The sequence below is a fragment of the Balaenoptera physalus genome (assembly GCF_965194825.1).
Source record: "Balaenoptera physalus genome assembly, chromosome: 21".
Classification (NCBI taxonomy): domain Eukaryota; kingdom Metazoa; phylum Chordata; class Mammalia; order Artiodactyla; family Balaenopteridae; genus Balaenoptera; species Balaenoptera physalus.
Genome location: NC_138902.1, coordinates 402,983 through 423,788, shown reverse-complemented (window position 1 = coordinate 423,788; position 20,806 = coordinate 402,983). Strand labels below are relative to the sequence as shown.

Below are 20,806 nucleotides of genomic sequence, written 5' to 3'. Positions count from 1 at the left end.
AAAATTCTACTACCCAGAACAGTATTTCTAGGAAGGCTTGCTGTTGCTGTTATTTTAAACAAAATGTTTCTCTGAGGCCTTGTTTTGGCCCCTCTGGGTTCACACATCACAATTGCCAGTTTAAGTCTTCTGAGAGGGAAGAGGATCCTCACTCGAGAACAAGCTGGTTAATTTATACCTTCCCAGAAATAGCTACTGGTGAAGTTGTTCCAGGCAAAAATGAAAGCAAAATAATTTTTTAGAAAACAAAATCTGGTTCCAAAAATTTTTTTCAGCCTTGTAAAATCCAAGGTTTGATTTTCTATATCTATTCTAGGAGCAGATTTATTTTTTTCTTGAAAACAAACATATAAGCTGAGAGGGTGGAGCACTGCTCCATGGAGTTGATTTCTTTTACTGTTACTCTGTAGAACTGTTTTATTATGTCACTGATTTTGGCCACTCCCCCTGTTCTCCAGACTTTGTGGGCACGGGAACAATCTCTGCTTTGCACCTTTTCACATGAAGCCCATATCTGAGGAGACACTTTTTTTTTTTTTTTTATACAGCAGGTTCTTCTTAGTTATCTATTTTATACATATTCATGTATACATGTCAATCCCAATCTTCCAGTTCATCCCACCACCATGCCCCCCACCCCGCTTTCCCCCCTTGGTGTCCATACATTTGTTCTTACATCTGTGTCTCTATTTCTGCCTTGCAAACCGCTTCATCTTTACCATTTTTCTAGATTCCACATATATGCCTTAATATATGATATTTGTTTTTCTCTTTCTGACTTACTTGACTCTGTATGACAGTCTCTAGATCCATCCACATCTCTACAAATGACCCAATTTCGCTCCTTTTTATGGCTGAGTAATATTCCATTGTATATATGTACCACACCTTCTTTATCCATTCGTCTCTCGATGGGCATTTAGATTGCTTCCATGACCTGGCTATTGTCAATAGTGCTGCAATGAACATTGGGGGGCATGCTGAGGAGACATCTTTTGAAAACACCTCCTCTATAGCATGGAGAAAATTCAGAAGTTATATTTTCAAGAGTTCAGTAACTGAGCATAGAAATTATATTTCCATCATGTGTTACTGACCCCTGATCCTTGAAACGTGGCAGAACTGAATAGCTTCATGGAGGTCATCTCCTCTTATTTCAAGAGCCTGTTTAGAAGGTGTCTGACTCTGTATCATTAAACCCCAGTCTGGTCTTTCTAACAATCCTCCAGTTCCTTCACTGAGAAAGTCTCAGTGCAACTCACTCATATAAATGAGATAATTTTCATCGTGAAAACCTTGAGCCTTGCGGGGGCCCTGTGCTGGGGGCGTCATTGAGAACAGTAGCTGGAGCTGTCCCATCACTGTGAGCTTCCAGCACCAGGACGGCCACCAAGGCTGGGCACTATCGGGGCTCCTCCTGGCCCACGAGGGCGTCCTTGCTGGTTCCCAAGTCCCTCTCACCATTGTCTCTCCCACTCCCCCATCACAAGTTAGTTTCTCTGAAGGCAGATGTTGGGATGGATCTGGAAAAGCAGGACTGTGTATTAAGTGTCAGCCTTTGTGGCAGGGCAGGGAGGAAGCAGGATGAGGCAGATGGCAAAGTTGGGCTGTGATGCAGCCCTGGCGAAGCCTTGCCCAGATCCCGGGCGGGGGTGGGGGGTGTCTCTGAAGCATGTGTGACCCTCACAGTTGTTCCAGGACCCGCACTGCACTTGGGCAGCCTGAGTGCAGTGGAGAACCAGCAGGTGAGAACCCACATATGGCAGGCGCTGGGGCTCCTCCAGCCACCACGATCCACCCGAACCTCCAGTCTGAGTGACACAGGCTCTAATTTGTACACCTCCCAACTCTCAGGGTTCTGCTCATGTGTGATGCCAAAGAAGTGGCCAGTGAACAGCTGATCACCCTACCCTGAGTTTACTGACACCAGCTGCCTGTCTGGGCGGCTGAGAGACCAGCCCGAGGAGGACGTGGCAGAGCTGCCGCCACAGCCGCCTCCGTAACATCTGAAATGCCTGGTCCCACCCCTCACGCTGGGCCGGCTTCCTCACCTCACCTCTTACTATCACCTTTTCGCTTAACAAAATGAGGTCTCTGTTTGAATTTCTTCTGACATTTCTCATTGGTCTGGAAGGTTATACAGTAACATTTCTAAAGCACTTGGACAGCTTTGACCAAATTATATTATTTTGAATGTTTGTCTACACTTAGTCCCTGTTCAGTCTGCCATCTTGAAACCAAATGGCAACTACTAAATTTCCCAGTGACCAATGTTTGAAAATCTGAGTGAAAATTAGTAACCTCTCATTGTAAAAATATAGAAGATTGAGTGTATGGGAATATGCACACTCAAATTATGTACATATTTAGTCCTGCTAATTGACTGTTTTGCAGGCTATGACTTAAACCAACTCACTGCCTGTGCTTAAGTGACAAATGATTAACAACCTGCAGTCAGTGCCAGCACCCACACTCGGGGAAAGTCAGCAGTGCCCTTTGCTGTCCTGCACATCCGACCATCTGGAGGGGAGGAAACTGAGAGCAGGGAAAGAGAAGAAATACCAGGAGGACGCTTCCTCACCCCCCACTCCAGACGGGGCACACGGGGTGGGAGAGCAGTTTGGCATGCACTCCCCTCACTAAGACTGTGCGGCTCGTGCTGGTCTTGAGAACACACTTCATGCTTCACCTGAGGGATTCGGTTGTGGTGCCTTCACTGTGATTGCAGGTTGGGTGTTCTCTGCCCGCCTCCCCCTCACATTTCACTTTGCCCTCAAGTCTTCATTTTTTCAGGCAAACAATGTGGCTCAGTGGGCACAGCTGAGCACGCAGTAGGCAAAGGCTTGACTCCAAGTGTAATATATATTCATATTATTATATTAACTCATTTATATTTATTAATTTGCTTTATTACAACTATATTAACATAACGTATAAATAATATATAATATAGCAATATTAATATAATAATATTTATATTCCAATAATATATGTTAATATTCATAATGTATAGGCTAATTTAGTTAGTGACATCACTGGCAAGAAGACTAATGAAGACTAAAGAAATCAGAAGAGCCCAGAACTTTGAAGATCTTCGAGAGAACTCCATGCCCATGATGTAAATGGAGAGAAGTATATGGAAGGTGTTGGCTGGGGCTGCCTGAACTGCTCCTTTTGACCCCTGTTACTGGGTCAAGAGTGAACCCGGGCACCCCAAGTGTCTGAGCAAAGTAGGAGCCCAGACGCCAGGGCGCAGCCACACTGGTCGAGTCCCTTCCTTCTTTCACCACATCGCAGTGCCCCAGTCCTCCTGCACCTCACTTCCTCATTTACACTCCTGTGATCAAATGTTATCAGTTCTCCTACAGAATGAAGTGTACATGGTGCATGAGAAATGGCACCTAGTAAATGGTGACACACATCTTAAAGCTGGAGAGAGGGAGAGGGAGAAAGAGAGAAAGAGAGAGAGAGAGAGAGAAACACCAGTTTTATACTATAATATAAAATATAGGAAAATACAAATTGATATTAAAACTGTTTATAACAACTTAACTTTTATTTTCACCAATGCCTGCACTATACAATTTAGTAGTCATCTAAGTAATGTAGTTCTAAAATCATAACGTAGGCTTTTAATTTTGAAATAATACAGTTTTCTACATTACCAAAAATGTACCTTTGAAGACAATGTTCAAATCCTCCAGTGTCTTCTTAGCCAAAACAGACCTTTTTAGCATCTTCAGAGACCCTGTCAGAATGTGCCCCGGAGGTTAGGGGGAGTTTCCTGGATCACAGTCAGCCCTTCCCCTGTTGCCAATCAGCGCGGGTGTTTTTTGTAACTGCTGGTTCTGAGAGAGCTCTGTGAGTGGCTCTGGCACCTACAGACGCAGGAGCACTTTGTCACCATCAACATCTTTGGCAGGTGCAGCCGCAGCTTGTAAGCAGCCTTACTTCCCGGCCAGAAAGCAGGCCAAGCTGCCCCGCTGTCCCTCTTCCCCCGCTGATTCCCCTCACCGGGATCAGAGTGCACTGGAGTCTCTTGTCCCCTCCTACCCTTCCCCACTCACAGGCACGGCCAGTCTCCTGGTTCTGGTTCTGGTTTGGGGAGGAAGGAGTTCAGGCCCAGCCCGGGGGAGGCCTGCAGGGGGGACCCCATCTGCTCACACAGCCTGTGGTCTTGCCATGGAGGTTCAGGTGCATCGTGGTGGCTGGAGGAGCCTCAGCGCCTGCCATGTGCGGGTTCTCACCTGCTGAACAAAGACCCAGAATCCCTCCGGGCACGGCGGTGGCCGAGGGGAAGGTGAGACTCTGACGGGCCAAGGGTGGAGGAGAGGGTTTTCTAAGTTCCACAGCTCAGACTAAACCCTTTCTGAGCTGGAAACATTGATGGCTCAGCACCGGCCCCACTAAGTGGAGGGATTGGTGGATGTCCTGAGCGGGGGTTTCCCAGGGAAATGTGAGGAGATGGTGGGAGGAGGGGAGATGCCGGTGAGAGCCTGGGACCTGACATCCACCCTTCTGACCTCAGTGCGGGAGGTGCGGGTTATAATTAGGATTTTCCCCAAGTCAGAGCAGCTGCTTTCCCTGGGCCTGATGTTGACTCTTTATTATAATAGTGAGATACATGCAGAACAAGAGACCAAGACCTGCAGCAGAGTGTCCTCGAACCCCTTCTTTCTCGATCTAGCATAGTACTCGCTTATACCCGGCTGTCTGTCCCCACTACATACTCACTCCTCTCTCACCCAGAGCACAGTCGTGGAGGCCCCACTGAGTTCCAGGCCTGTTCCAGACACTGAGGTGCAGCAGTGGGTGATGAAAAAGGAGGGAGTGCCCATTCTCATGCAGGCGACACACTTGTGGGGGAGACAGAAAACAATAAAATGAACACAACGTCCAATGGTGATATGTATCTTGGAGAAAAATAGTCAGGAAGGAAGGTTGAGCAAATTTCTGAGTGTGTTTAGTGAGCAAGCAATGGAGAAGGCAGAGTGTTCCAGGCTGAGAGAATAGCAAGTGCAAAGGCCCTGAGGCCACAGTGGGCTGCATGTTGAGAGTCTTAGTTACTAGTGTGAATTCTTAGATTTCTCTTGAGTCTGCATTTTGCTTTTATTTGTATTCTTGGTTTCACTTCCTTAGCTCATTGACATAAAAGCCTCACCACCAATCTGTCGAATTCAGCATATTGTATTCCAGTGATTCAAAGTGAAAACTTTGGTGACTTTGGGTCAACTCAGTGCATAATTATTGAGTGACCTCCCTGGGCCCAGCACTCTGTGGGGAGCTAGGAGGCTGTGGAATGAACTTGCGGGGTCTCCACCTTGATGACCCCAGTTCATGAACTTCCTCTGTGTCCTCAGTCTCCTTCCACTCCACCTCCTCCCATCTCGTCTTGGTCATGAGTTCTGATCTTGACACACTCTCACACTTTCATCTTCTATGTCCAGCTCCTTCCAGAGGTCTCTGCCCAAAGGTCCGCCAAGCTTCTCAAAGTCAGTGCAGCCCAAACTGAGTTGCATTTTTCTTTTTTTTGAAGTCCCTGTGGTAAGGAAAGCCACTAATGCGCCCCCCAGGCTCCAGGAATGGCTTTTGCCTCACCCCACCCCACCCCAGCATCCCGCACCATGATCCCACTGCTGTAGGACTCCCCACCATCCTCTCTTTCTTTTAAATCCTGGGATGCACACCAAACTTCCCCTCCTCACAAAGGCCCTTCATGTGGCAGACAAATACACATGGGTCACCACATGTGGTCATTGCTGGTAAAGAGCAACAGGATCCCAGAGCAGAGGACAGACAAGTCTCCCTGACAGGTAGAGCACAGGCCACTGTGGCAGCAGAGCCCATAAAGGGAGTGAGGCAGGCATCACGCTGCAGCCTCTCCCCACTGTTCCCCCAGTGCACCCTGTGTTCCCAAGCCACCATCTTGGTGGGCTGCCGTCCTTGTGTAGTGTTAGGGGGTTACCCATTTATTCCTTCGTTCCTTATCCATTCATTTTGTGTGTTTCCTGCTCAGTGCCACTTTGGCTAGAGGAGAACTCATCCTTGGAGACCCAGCTCAGATGTTGCCTCATCCATGAAGACATGCTGATGGCCACCCATTCTTGCTCCCTTTGGCCCCATGTGGAACACCCCAGGGCTGTGATTATGCTTTGATTACCTCTCCAGCCTGTGAACTCTGTGAGGACACTGGACCAGACTCAGAGAGGAGCTCGTAAATGTGTGATGATGGCTAAATAGCTGAATAGTGAAAGGATTAAACACAGGCCACGTGTAAGTCAAGTTCACCGAAGGTCAGTTTCCTCCTCCTCCTCCACCCTCATTCCAGGACCAGGAGCCCGAGGGGCGTTATCTCACCCTCACCTCATCTCCCACTTCAGTAGTCTGGAAGACTGTTGTCTTTCATTTCATTTTGTTTACAGTTTGAAGACATTTCATGGCTGTACCTCTTAGTATTGAGAACCTTAAAGGCAGGAGCCCTTCTGTGGTGCCTGAGCCAGGAGAAGACATTATGTGAGCACAGGGTGTTGAGGAGGACGTGACCCGGTGTCTGAGCCCGTGGGCAGTGGGAAGTGGGGCAGCAGAAACAGAGGAAGTTTTCACCCCTCCCCCACCAGGACACATCCCTCCTTCTTTGCCCTTAACCAACCTGATTATGATTACCTGGGGTTCAATGTTTCTCCTTGATAGAATTATCACTCAACAGACCTCAGTTCTAAGCCTTCTTCATGGCCTACATCAAGTCAATACTTCCTTTGTAGCCTCTGTTCCGCACTCTAGGTAAATCTGACAGTTATGTCGGCTGAGGTGGTGCCTGGCTGAGTTCCTGGCATCTCACTGTGAGATGCTCAGCTCTTGCTGTCCCCTGTCACTGCTGTCCCCGAAACCCCAGCTTGCAACATGGTGGTGGAATGTGTTGATAGAGGAATGTAAGAGTGGGTAGGAGAAGGGCGGGTGGTGTCAGGGCGGCATTGGAATATAGGGGGCAGGACTTTGCTCTTGGCTGGTCCTGACCTTTTGCAACTGGCCACACCCCCTGAGTGTGCACAGTCTCCTGGGAACTCAAAAGTCTCAGCCTGAGGGTGTGGTCCACAGAGGGCTGAAGTGTGTGACAGAAGCAGCCCACCCGCAGGAGCCTGGGGAGCCCAGGGCTCAGAGCACACTGGGGAGTGAAGCCTGTCTGGCAGTGTGCCCCCCTGGATGCCATCATCGACGGCCACACCACTCTGAGGATACGTGGGTTGTACTTGATTGGGAGACTGTGGGTTCCGGGAGATCAGTCTTTTGCCACCTATCTCTCCTTCCGTCTCTCTGTTTGTCACCCCTGCCCCCACCCCGTGCTCTCTTCTTTGGCCGCCAGCACGAGGCACCCATTGGTGGAGTCATGGTCGGTGTGGGTGGTTTGTGGTGTTGTGAGAACAGACAAGAGGACTGCGCTCATGTCCGCTGTGCTTCGTGGCAGCTGTAGGACGTTGGTGCAAGTTGAGGATCTACAGGAAAACATGATGTAATACCATGGACCTGTGTGCATAAAATGGTTATGATGGAATGTATATATTCTGTATCTTTCACATTTAAAAAAAATGATAGAAATTATCTGTGTAAGTGTGTGTATCTTAATGATCTAGAATGGCAAAATCTTATTTATTTATTTATTTATTTATTTATTTATTTTTGGCTGCGTTGTGTCTTCCTTGCTGTGTGCAGGCTTTCTCTAGTAGCGGCGAGCAGGGGTTACTCTTCATTGTGGTGCACGGGCTTCTCATTGTGGTGGCTTCTCTTTCTGCAGAGCATGGGCTCTAGGCTTGTGGGCTTCAGTAGTTGTGCCTCGCTGGTTCTAGAGTGCAGGCTCAGTAATTGTGGTGCATGGGCTTAGGTGCTCAGCACCATGTGGGATCTTCCCAGACCAGGGCTCGAACATGTGTCCCCTGTATTGGCAGGCAGATTCTTAACAACTACTCCACCAGGGAAGCCCTAGAATGGCAAATTCTTAAGTGAAACAGAGGAATCAACCACAGGCTAAAACATGGATGAGCCTCGACAACATGACACTAAGTGTGAGAAGCCAGACAGAGATGTCCAGAATTGTGCAATTCCAATTACTTGAAATATACAGAACAGGCAAATCCATAGACAAAAAACACACAGGGGGTTGCTGAGGGCTAGTGGGGAGGAGGGGGAAGGGGAAGTGGCTGTAAAATGAGGTCTGGATTTCTTTCTGAGGTGATGGAATGTTCTCGATTAGTACTGATGACGGTTGTACAACTTTCTATGTCGACTCTAAATCACTGAATTGTACACTTATGAAAGGATGAATTTTATGATATGTGTATCTATCTCACTTTAAAAATCGTTATGAGTAAATGTGATTTTTATAAAAGAACATCAAAAACACACATAATCCTGAGTTGTTTGTTTATTGGTTGGTTCTCACTCTCACTCGACTAAGCTCTGTAGACATGAGGAAAGACTCCCAAGCGAGACAAGCACTATTTGTTCAGAGCTGATGCTACAGATTGAGGGACACAGACACTGCCTCTCACGTTACACTGACCCATGCACACGCAGAAGTGCTTTCTGGTGGCAAAAAAGAAGGTTGTGATGTGAGGAACCTGGAGGCGGTGCACAGGAAGAGGGGAAGCCCACGTGACTGCCTCGGGCAACGTATTTCTCTGTCCTACTTTCGGTTCTGAAAGCAAAGGATGAAAAATGAGGAAGTTGTCAGTCACTGAGCAAGCACTGACCCTTGGGATCTGTTGCTGCACAGATTTGGGTCTGGCTTTCCAGGTTGCTTGCTGCAGAGGGTGGGGCAGGACCTCGTGATTAGAAGGAGGATTTCCCTGACTCCCAGGCATATATAGAAAATTCTGTATTCTGGAAACCCTCTTTCAACATCTTCAAATACTCTGCGGATAAAGAAACTTTAGTCAGTGTTTTCAAAATTAACTGCAAACAATGGTAATAATTACACTAGTGTTGAGTAACAAAAACAATGGTAATTTTCATTACCAAAATCTCAGGATTTCTTATTTCATTAATGCCTACATTGTGGTGAGTCTTAAAGTGAGAGAAAAACATAAAAAATCAATAATCCAATGCATATTTTTCGCATCCCCAATATCGCTGCCAAGCCATCTGGTCGACCTTGCTGCAGGAGCCACCAGGTGAAGCTCCACTGGTGCGAAACTCAGCGGGACGAATCCGGGGCGTGCAAGGGCGCAGGCGTACATCCACCGCCCTAACTCCTGGTGTCAACCCAGGCCGCCATCCGTCGCTTTGTTCTGTCCGGGGTATCCTCCCTCGGGTCCAGAGACCGTTTCCAGTATCCAGAGAGAGAACTTATTCCCTGGGGGAGCCTCAGACCACCGCTCCCAAACAGGATTGCGCCCGGGCTCGGGGCTCCTCTCGACCACCAGCGGACGGCCCAAGCCGAACCCCGTTTCCCAAACGTTTGTTAGGGGCTCCGACCACCGAGACCCATGTGGGACGGCCGCCGCGCCTGGAGCGTCCTCCCCGCTCGACCGCGACACTCCGTGCCGTCCCATGCAGTGAGGGGACCTGTGTGTGCTGTCGACACAGAAGCGCTGCGCCGAGGCGAAAAGGAGACTGGACGCCGGGCGCTGCCATTGTAGACGCAGCCTGACTTGCAGGGGAACCCCATCTACGGAGCCCCGTGACCGCTTCGCGTGGAACATGGAGAAACGAAAGTGGTCGCCGTGGAGCAGCCCCACTGCCGCGACGGCAGCTGGACAGACCCGGTACCCCAAGGCGTCGAGGACGCACTGCCGGACGGCCTGTGGGTCGGGGGGTCATTGTCCCGTGGGAAGGAGAAAGGGGAGGGCCGCCGTCGCCCTCCCAGGGCCTCCTGGTTTCGCCATCCGGCCCGGGCCCCACTCTGGCGAGAGACGTAAAAAATTGGTGAATAAGTTCGGCATCCAGCGGGGAGGCCGGGGAAGGTCAGGCGCCGTCCGAGTACATCCGTGTCGTTCCCCACCTCCCGATGATTCAGAAAAATTGAGCAAGTTCGACCACCAGGACTTGGAGGACGACGTCGGGCACGGACACCGTGTCCTATAACCACGCTCAGTATTGCGGGCAGAGGGGCACCAAGGCATGCTGGTAGACCCGCCAGGACCATCCCAACCCCAGCCCCGAAGCGCAAGGCCGGCCTCACACCCCATGAATCTGTTCGGCCAATCTCCGACTACAGCAGGAAGCGCCCAAGACTCAGCGCCACCGGGACAGTCGCCGCCAGCATCACGCCTCCCGGAACTCTGCCTCGCGCCTGGCGGCCGAGTCACAGCCCTCGCCAAAGTCGCCGAAGCTCCGGAGGGAAGGGACGATCTCAAAGCAGTCGCTGTGTAGCGCCCGGCAACCGCGAGAACGTATCCGGGACGACCCCCGATCGCCGGGCGGCAAGGGTGCAGCCCGGGCCGCCCAAGCACCCGAGCTCGTCCCGGGTCGTCCGCTTCGGAGCTAGCTCCCGGCTCGGTACGACGCGGCGCGACCCAGGCAGCAGAGAGAAAGGGGGAGGGAGCTGGGAAGATGTCGCCGCGAGGCTGCAGCGAAGGATCCCCGAGCACACGGGCGGGTCCCTGACCCAGTGGCGGACTTAGGGTTTTTGCGGGGACTCGGGTTGTGCGGAGTGAAAATCTGAAACCATGAAAGTACTCGGTAAAAACATGTATGAATAATTTTTATTTGTGATTTCATAGTGGAGTCCTTGTGAAGCATTTCGTTAAAAAGTCCAGAAGCCATCAAAGAAATGAATGGTAAACTTGACCACAAATTGATCTTTACATATTCCACAAGCAAAGTCAAATAACAAACGGCTGTGTGGGGAACATTTGTGCAAATTACATATGTAATAAGAATATTGATATCAGCATTACTTAATATAAAAACAGTATTTCAGAAACATAGCCATTAAGTGGAATTATGTAAATAAATTCTAGTTAGTGCACCCCCACAATGCATTATTATCAATTTGTATTTGGGTTACTGATATTTTTTTTAAATGAAGTAGATCTATAGGTACTGACTTAGATGTTGATAATGAACTATTCAATGAAAATAGCCATTTGTAGAAATTCCAGGGATGTTAAAAAAAGAAAAAAAAGCCAGCACCAACAACAGGATATGCATTTATCTTTTAAGGAATGTGAGTTGGATAGGCTAAGGTATTAGAATAGCTAAAGCAATTCTGAAAAACAAGAATCAACTCTTCCCTATAGCCTGGTGTCTGGAGCCAGAAAGATGAGTGTTTTCAGAAACAAAGATGAACTACACTTCCTCCTTTTCTGCCCCATCCTACTACAGCTTCCAGACAGGAGCTGGCATCCCAGCCCCTAAATATCTCTGCTCCACCCAGGCTCAGATGCAAGTGGGGACCTTGTGTAAACTTGCCTCTGCAGACCTGGGCTCCTCAGCCTGTTCCCTCATCCTGGGAGCCCCTAGATAGTCACTCAGGCGCCCCAATCATCCCCACCAGGGGCTGCTGGCTCGATTCTGCATTGTTTCAACCCTTCACTCCATGAGCCTTGAGTTGCTTTCCCAAGGGAAAGAATTCCCCTTGCACAGCAGATGCGAACCAAGGGGACAACTGAACTTTTGCACCTGGACTCATCATACACACTTTGGCCTCACATCTGGTGATGAACACCTGATGAGAGTGAAGATGATACAGGCAGCACCTCCTGACCCCAAGTTTAGTATAAAACTTGTCCAGTCATGCAGAAGGGTGGACATTGCCTCAAGGCTCTCTGACTTTTTAATGACAATATTCCTGAACAAATAGTAAATAACGTGTAATAATATATAGCTTTTATTTATTGGGTTTTGTTATGTGAGAAGCACTTACCTATTAGATCATGTAATCACTCAACTCTCTCAAGAGGTTATGAAACTTATTCACACCTGAAAATTGTGCAGTTCAAAATGGGAAAAAATTTGCCCACAATCAAAGCTGATTAGTGGCAGAACATGGATATTTCTTGCCTTGTATTGTCTGTAGATTTAATAAAAAATGGTAGAACACAGGGTTTATTTATTATTTCCCAAGTACAAATATTATAATTCCTAATCCAGAACTCAGAACTTACATTCTGTCATAGAATGTGCTGGTTATTTCAAACCACTTATGTGATATTCCTTAATTATGAAAGCTATTGTGTATTCAGAGTGTGCACATCTCTGTGATGCATTTGAAAGACATATGCCAAGTCAGCCCAGAGAAATATTGGACTTGACCTCAAGAAGGGTTTGAGCTTTTGATACCCACAGCTACCTTTTCCCAGTGCAGTCACCCTCAACCATCACCTCTGGATACTCTTGGGGATGGAGAAGCCTGAACCAGAAAGTCCAGCATGTTTTTAGGAATCAGCCACCTTCCAGTTGTGGCTATAAACTTCATCGAAAAAGGGAGGCCCTGTCAGAACCAACACAGAGGTACCTGCACAGGGATGTGACGCTGGAGAACAACAGTCATCTGTTCTCTGAGGGTGACACTGTCAGCATTTACTTATTTAATAAAAATCATCCAGAACAGCTTCCCCAGAGTTCACTCCCCTCCCCACTCTGACACATATACACTCATACAGCACTTACTAAAACCTGGATGAAATGATCTTGTTCATATTTTTACTTCATGTTAGTCATGCCAAAAGGTAGTAGACTTTCGGAGAACTGTAGTATGTCTTTCTTGTGGCTCCATATCTAACACTCAGACCAGTGCTGGGCACTCACTGCATGGAGGCCTTAAATGGATAAATAAATGCATTAAATATTTTCCAAAATCCATTCTGCTGTGCAAATTCTGGTGGAGTTTAACCCTACAAAGTTACACAGAACAGATATTGTCCCTTTAAAATACAAATCATAGGGTTGGCATTGCGTTATGCTATTGGACTTTCCTTTTTAATAAAGTTTAATCCACTATAAAACAATTGATTCACACTGGTCAGAGGAAAGGCAGAAAAAAAAGGATCCTGCAGTCTGTCAAAGTCCTGGGACCTAAGCATCAACAGACAGTTCCTTAACATCTGAAGCAAAGGTCAGCGTCCTTCTGCTCTGGGGAAGGGCCGGTGGTGCCTCCAGTGCTCAGGACGCCCTTCCCCGTGCTGCTCTTTACTTTCGCCTCGCTGCTCCTCCTCACGTGAACCTGAAGACCACAGGCAGATCCCAAAGCAGGACTCCAAATCCACATACATTTTTCCACAAATGGTTTTTTCCTCTACAAGTAGATGTGATTTCCCAGCTGTAGCAGGAGAAGAGGTGTGGAGGAAGAAAGAGGATTCCCAGAGTCCCAGCTCAAGTTGGGCTCCAGGCTCCTGGGATTCTTTGTGGAGAAGGGCCTGGTCAATGAGAGAACAGGACCTGTAATGTCAACTGCAGATTTCCTTGAGGAAGAAGTCTTCTGACATCTTGTAAGGCCAATGCAGAAATATCGCTCCAATAGTGTCCTAATTCTTTGAGCATATTAATCTTTACTCATCTAACTTTAAGTACATTCCTTGGCTTCTGAGAAAGTGCTATTTCTTTTGCTATTATTCATGTAGCAACATTTGTTTGTCCCTCCCTTTTGTTGATTTACTGTCTCTTAATCTCCCCGACATCCCACCTTCATTTTATTTTTCAGTCATTTTACTCTTAAAAATAGTATACATCATCAGTGTTCTATATCGTGTATCTAATTGTTGCTATATTCCTCCATTTCACATCTTTTCTCTGTGTTAAAGCCAATACTTGACACATACTTACATTAGCCTTGTGAGCATTTGCAAAATTCTCCTTCCCCTAAATCACTGTAGCTATTTCTTTTCTCTTTTTTTCAGACATGGAAGATGACCTTGAAAAGCATTAAATGATACCCACACAGCATGCGTTCAGGAAGGACCCATTTATCTGCAGGTCAATGGTATGTTTCTTGCGGATGAACTCAGTCGTCACATTAGAGACCTGGTAATGGGATAAATTAGGAGTTCATGAGACTCTTCTGATGGAAAAAAAGCCTGAGCATAAATTCTGTCCCAGTAGAAAATTTTGAATACTTTAAATTTTGGAATAACATTTCCCTGAAGACAAACTGGAACTTCAGTTTCAATAAAAGGACAATTGCCTCAATGTAGCTCATGGATATAATGTGTGAAAAATAAAGACTTAAAATTTAATCAGAAAGTTATGGAGGTGAGAGGCTACAAAATAGAAAATCAGTGTGAATTCAGCAAAGTAACACTGCATGTGAATAGAACAAATATGGGGAGTTATTTTTTTTTAAAAAGTACACCAGTGAGAGAGCAGACTAGACTCAGCACATAGAGAAATGAGTACATGGACGTGCATGGGCATCTGTAACAGCCTCTCCTTTCCTTGCACATAGAAAACTTCACTCTGGAGGAGAGTCCATCGAATGTAATGCATGTGAGGAGATTTCACATGCAACAACGTGAACTCCACATGTATTAACTCAAACAGGAGAGAATCCTTATAAATGCTATAAATGTGAGAAAGAATTCAACTAGAGCCCTCACCTTTATATACACCAAAAATTCACACAGGAGAAAAATTCTATACTTGTCACTAATCTGGAAGAGCCTTTGGCCAATATTCCTTTTTTAAGTATCAATAACAGAAGGTGAATTATACTGTAGAGAAACCATAGAGATCCCACCAATGTGGGAAAGCTTCAGTCAATGCTCTAAACTTAGATGGCATGAGAGAACTCACCCTGGAGGGACCCCTACAAATGTTATGAAAGTGGGAAATAGCTCAGATGGAGCTTTGCCTTTATACACATGAAAAATCACACTGGAGAGAAACATAAAAACGTAGTGAATGTGGGAGACCCTTCATCAGAGGCCAACTTTCATTCACATATATGAGTTCAAATAGCAGAGAAGTCCTATGTCTGGAATAACTATGGAAGAGCTTTCAGTTGAAACTTTGTTACTTCAAAGTCGTGGACTCATTCACACTGGAGAGGAAACCTTGTGAGTGTCATCTATGTGGGAAAACATAAGACAAAGCCATGACCTTAGACATCATGTGAGAAGTCACATTGGGAAGAAGCCCTATGAATATAATAAATGTGGAAGAACCCTGAGATGCTGCTCTCACATTTGTATGCACCAGAGGACTCAGGAAGAGACACCCTATATCTGCAATCAGTAAGGTAGAGCCTTCAGGTAGAATTTCTCTTTCTTAAACCACCAGGACACTCAAATGAAGAGAAACCCTGGACCTGTACTCATGGTGGAAGGGTCCTCAGTTGGAGCTCCAGCCTCAGCACACACAGAGAACTCAGAGTCAGCATTAATTCAATTAATCCTGTTACTTAAATTCTTTTTTTTTAATCAGTCATCAATTTTATACACATCAGTGTATACATGTCAATCCCAATCGCCCAATTCAGCACACCTCCATCCCCACCCTACTGCGGTTTTCCCCCCTTGGTGTCCATACGCTTGTTCTCTACATCTGTGTCTCAACTTCTGCCCTGCAAACCGGCTCATCTGTACCATTTTTCTAGGTTCCACATCCATGCGTTAATATACGATATTTGTTTTTCTCTTTCTGACTTACCTCACTCTGTATGACAGTCTCTAGATCCATCCACATCTCAACAAAGCACTCAATTTCGTTCCTTTTTATGACTGAGTAATATTCCATTGTATATATGTACCACTACTTCTTTATCCATTCATCTGTCAATGGGCATTTAGGTTGCTTCCATGACCTGGCTATTGTAAATGGTGCTGCAATGAACATTGGGGTGCATGTGTCTTTTTAAATTACGGTTTTCTCTGGGTATATGCCCAGTAGTGGTATTGCTGGATCATATGGTAATTCTATTTTTAGTTTTTCAAGGAACCTCCATATTGTTCTCCATAGTGGCTGTATGAATTTACATTCCCACCAACAGTGCAAGAGGGTTCCCTTTTCTCCACACCCTCTCCAGCATTTGTTGTTTGTAGATTTTCTGATGATGCCCATTCTAACTGGTATGAGGTGATACCTCATTGGAGTTTTGATTTGCATTTCTCTAATAATTAGGGACGTTGAGCATCTTTTCATGTGCTTCTTGGCCATTTGTATGTCTTCTTTGGAGAAATGTCTATTTAGGTCTTCTGCCCATTTTTGGATTGGGTTGTTTGTTTCTTTAATATTGAGCTGAATGAGCTGTTTATATATTTTGGAGATAAATCCTTTGTCCGTTGATTCATTTGCAAATATTTTCTCCCATTCTGAGGGTTGTCTTTTCGTCTCGTTTATGGTTTCCTTTGCTGTGCAAAAGCTTTGAAGTTTCATTAGGTCTCATTTGTTTATTTTTGTTTTTATTTCCATTACTCTAGGAGGTGGATCAAAAAAGATCTTGCTGTGATTTATGTCAAAGAGTGTTCTTCCTATGTTTTCCTCTAAAAGTTTTATAGTGTCCGGTCTTACATTTAGGTCTCGAATCCATTTTGAGTTTATTTTTGTGTATGGTGTTAGGGAGTATTCTAAATTCATTCTTTTACATGTAGCTGTCCAGTTTTCCAAGCACCACTTATTGAAGAGAATGTCTTTTCTCCATTGTATATCTTTGCCTCCTTTGTCATAGATTAGTTGACCATAGGTGCTTGGTTTTATCTCTGGGCTTTCTATCTTGTTCCATTGATCTATGTTTCTGTTTTTGTACCAGTACCATATTGTCTTGATTACTGTAGCTTTGTAGTATAGTCTGAAGTCACGGAGTCTGATTACTCCAGCTCCGTTTTTTTCCCTCAAGACTGCTTTGGCTATTTGGGGTCTTTTGTGTCTCCATACACATTTTAAGATGATTTGTTCTAGTTCCGTAAAAAATGTCATTGGTAATTTGATAGGAATTGCATTGAATCTGTAGATTGCTTTGGGTAGTAGAGTCATTTTCACAATATTGATTCTTCCAATCCAAGAACATGGTATATCTCTCCATCTGTTGGTATCATCTTTAAGTTCTTTCATCAGTGTCTTATAGTTTTCTGCATACAGGTCTTTTGTCTCCCTAGGTAGGTTTATTCCTAGGTATTTTATTCTTTTTGTTGCAATGGTAAATGGGAGTGTTTCCATAATTTCTCTTTCAGATTTTTCATCACCAGTGTATAGAAATGTAAGAGATTTCTGTGCATTAATTTTGTATCCTGCAACTTTACCAAATTTATTGATTAGCTCTAGTAATTTTCTGGTGGCATCTTTAGGATTCTCTATGTATAGTATCATGTCATCTGCAAACAGTGACAGTTTTACTTCTTCTTTTCAAATTTGTATTCCTTTTATTTCTTTTTCTTCTCTGATTGCTGTGGCTAGGACTTCCAAAACTATGTTGAATAATGGTGGTGAGAGTGGACTTCCTTGTCTCGTTCCTGATCTTAGAGGAAATGCTTTCAGTTTTTCACCATTGAGAATGATGTTTGCTGTGAGTTTGTCATATAAGGCCTTTATTATGTTGAGGTAGGTTCCCTCTATGCCCACTTTCTCGAGAGTTTTTATCATAAATGGTGTTGAATTTTGTCAAAAACTTTTTCCGCCTCTATTGAGATGATCATATGGTTTTTATTCTTTAATTTGTTAATATGGTGTATTACATTGATTGATCTGCGTATATTGAAGAATCCTTGCATCCCTGGGATAAATCCCACTTGATCGTAGTGTATGATCCTTTTAATGTGTTGTTGGATTCTGTTTGCTAGTATTTTGTTGAGGATTTTTGCATCTATATTCATCAGTGATATTGGTGTGTAATTTTCTTTTTTTGTAGTATCTTTGTCTGGTTTTGGTATCAGGGTGATGGTGGCCTCATAGAATGAGTTTGGGAGTGTTCCTTCCTCTGTAATTTTTTGGAAGAGTTTGAGAAGGATGGGTGTTAGCTCTTCTCTAAATGTTTGATAGAATTCACGTGTGAAGCCATCTGGTCCTGCACTTTTGTTTGTTGGAATTTTTTAAATCACAGTTTCAATTTCATTACTTGTGATTGGTCTGTTCATATTTTCTGTTTCTTCCTGGTTCAGTCTTGGAAGGTTATACCCTTCTAAGAATTTGTCCATTTCTTCCAGGTTGTCCATTTTATTTGCATAGAGTTGTCTGTAGTAGTCTCTTAGGATGCTTTGTATTTCTGCAGTGTCTGTTGTAACTTCTCCTTTTTCATTTCTAATTTTATTGATTTGAGTCCTCTCCCTCTTTTTCTTGATGAGTCTGGCTAATAGCTTATCAATTTTGTTTATCTTCTCTAAGAACCAGCTTTTAGTTTTATTGATCTTTGTTACTGTTGTCTTTGTTTCTATTTCATTTATTTCCACTCTGATCTTTATGATTTCTTTGTTTCTGCTAACTTTGGGCTTTGTTTGTTCTTCTTTCTCTAGTTCCTTTAGGTGTAAGGTTAGATTGTTTACTTGTGATTTTTCTTGTTTCTTTAGGTAGGCTTGTATAGCTATAAACTTCCCTCTTAGAACTTCTTTTGCTGCATCCCATAGGTTTTGGATCATTGTGTTTACATTGTCATTTGTCTCTAGGTTTTTTTTGATTTCCTCTTTGATTTCTTCAGTGATCTCTTGGTTATTTAGTAGCGTATTGTTTAGCCTCCATGTGTTTGTGCTTTTCACGTTTTTTTCCCTGTAATTGATTTCTAATATCATAGCGTTGTGGTCAGAAAAGATGCTTGATATGATTTCAATTTTCTTAAATTTACTGAGGCTTGATTTGTGACCCAAGATGTGATCTATCCTGGAGAATGTTCCGTGCGCACATGAGAAGAAAGTGTAATCTGCTGTTGTTGGATGGAATGTCCTATAAATATCAATTAAATCTATCTGGTCTATTGTGTCATTTAAAGCTTCTGTTTCCTTATTTATTTTCATTTTGGATGATCTGTCCATTGGTGTAAGTGAAGTGTTAAAGTCCCCCACTATTATTGTGTTACTGTCAATTTCCTCTTTTATAGCTATTCGCAGTTGCCTTATGTATTGAGGTGCTCATATGTTGCGTGCATATATATTTATAATTGTTATATCTTCTTCTTAGATTGATCCCTTGATCATTATGTAGTGTCCTTCCTTGTCTCTTGTAACATTCTTTATTTTAAAGTTTATTTTATCTGATATGAGTATAGCTACTCCAGCTTTCTTTTGATTTCCATTTGCATGGAATATCTTTTTCCATCCCCTCACTTTCAGTCTGTATGTGTCCCTAGGTCTAAAGTGGGTCTCTTGTAGACAGCATATATATGGGTCTTCTTTTTGTATCCATTCAGCAAGCCTGTGTCTTTTGGTTGGAGCATTTAATCCATTCACATTTAAGGTAATTATCGATATGTATGTTCCTATGACCATTTTCTTAATTGTTTTGGGTTTGTTTTTGTAGGTCCTTTTCTTCTCTTGTGTTTCCCACTTAGAGAAGTTCCTTTAGCATTTGTTGTAGAGCTGGTTTGGTGGTGCTGAATTCTCTTAGCTTTTGCTTGTCTGTAAAGCTTTTGATTTCTCCATCAAATCTAAATGACATCCTTGCCAGGTAGAGTAATCTTGGTTGTAGGTTCTTCCCTTTCATCACTTTCTTCCCTTTCATCACTAAGTATATCATGCCACTCCCTTCTGGCTTGTAGAGTTTCTGCTGAGAAATCAGCTGTTAACCTTATGCGAGTTCCCTTGTATGTTATTTGTCATTTTTCCCTTGCTGCTCACAATAATTTTTCTTTGTCTTTAATTTTTGCAAATTTGATTACTATGTGTCTCCACGTGTTTCTCCTTGGGTTTATCCTGTATGGGACTCTCTGCACTTCCTGGACTTGGGTGGCTATTTCCTTTCCCATGTTAGGGAAGTTTTCCACTATAATCTCTTCAAATATTTTCTCTGGTCCTTTCTCTCTTCTCCTTCTGGGACCCCTATAATGCAAATGTTGTTGCATTTAATGTTGTCCCAGAGGTCTCTTAGGCTGTCTTCATTTCTTTTCATTCTTTTTTCTTTATTCTGTTCTGCAGCAGTGAATTCCACCATTCTGTCTTCCAAGTCACTTATCCATTCTTCTGCCTCAGTTATTCTGCTATTGATTCCTTCCAGTGTAGTTTTCATTTCAGTTATTGTATTGGTCATCTCTGTTTGTTTGTTCTTTAATTCTTCTAGGTCTTTGTTAATCATTTCTTGCATCTTCTCGATCTTTGCCTCCATTCTTATTCCGAGGTCCTGGATCATTTTCACTATCATTATTCTGAATTCCTTTTCTGGAAGGTTGCCTATCTCCACTTCATTTAGTTGTTTTCCTGGGTTTTTTTCTTGTTCCTTCATCTGGTATATAGCCCTCTCCCTTTTCATCTTGTCTATCTTTCTGTGAATGTGGTTTTTGTTCCACAGGCTGAAGGATTGTAGTTTTTCTTGCTTCTGCTGTCTGCTCTCTGGTGGTTGAGGCTATCTAAGAGGCTTGATGGGAGGCTGTGGTGGTGGGTAGAGCTGACTGTTGCTGTGGCAGTCAGAGCTCAGTAAAACTTTAATCCACTTGACTGTTGATGGGTGGTGCTGGGTTCCCTCCCTGTTGGTTGTTTTGCCTGAGGCAACCCAACATTGGAGCCTACCTGGGCTCTTTGGTGGGGCCAATGATGGACTCTGGGAACGCTCACACCAAGGAGTACTTCCCAGAACTTCTGCTGCCAGTGTCCTTGTCTCCACGGTGAAACAGAGCCACCTCCCCCCTGCAGAAGACCTTCCAACACTAGCAGATAGGTCTGGTTCAGTCTCCCTCAGGGTCACTGCTCCTCCCCTTGGGTCCCGATGGGCACACTATTTTGTGTGCACACTCCAAGAGTGG

The 20,806-nt window shown here is 44.5% G+C and overlaps 1 long non-coding RNA gene across 1 annotated transcript; it reads left to right on the top strand.

Annotated features, from left to right (window-relative positions):
• Positions 1 to 214: 214 nt before the first annotated feature.
• Positions 215 to 15,350, top strand: LOC309651679. Its single transcript, XR_014258308.1, has 2 exons — positions 215 to 10,491; positions 13,833 to 15,350. It is a non-coding gene; the product is annotated as an uncharacterized lncRNA (long non-coding RNA).
• The last annotated feature ends 5,456 nt before the right edge of the window (positions 15,351 to 20,806 follow it).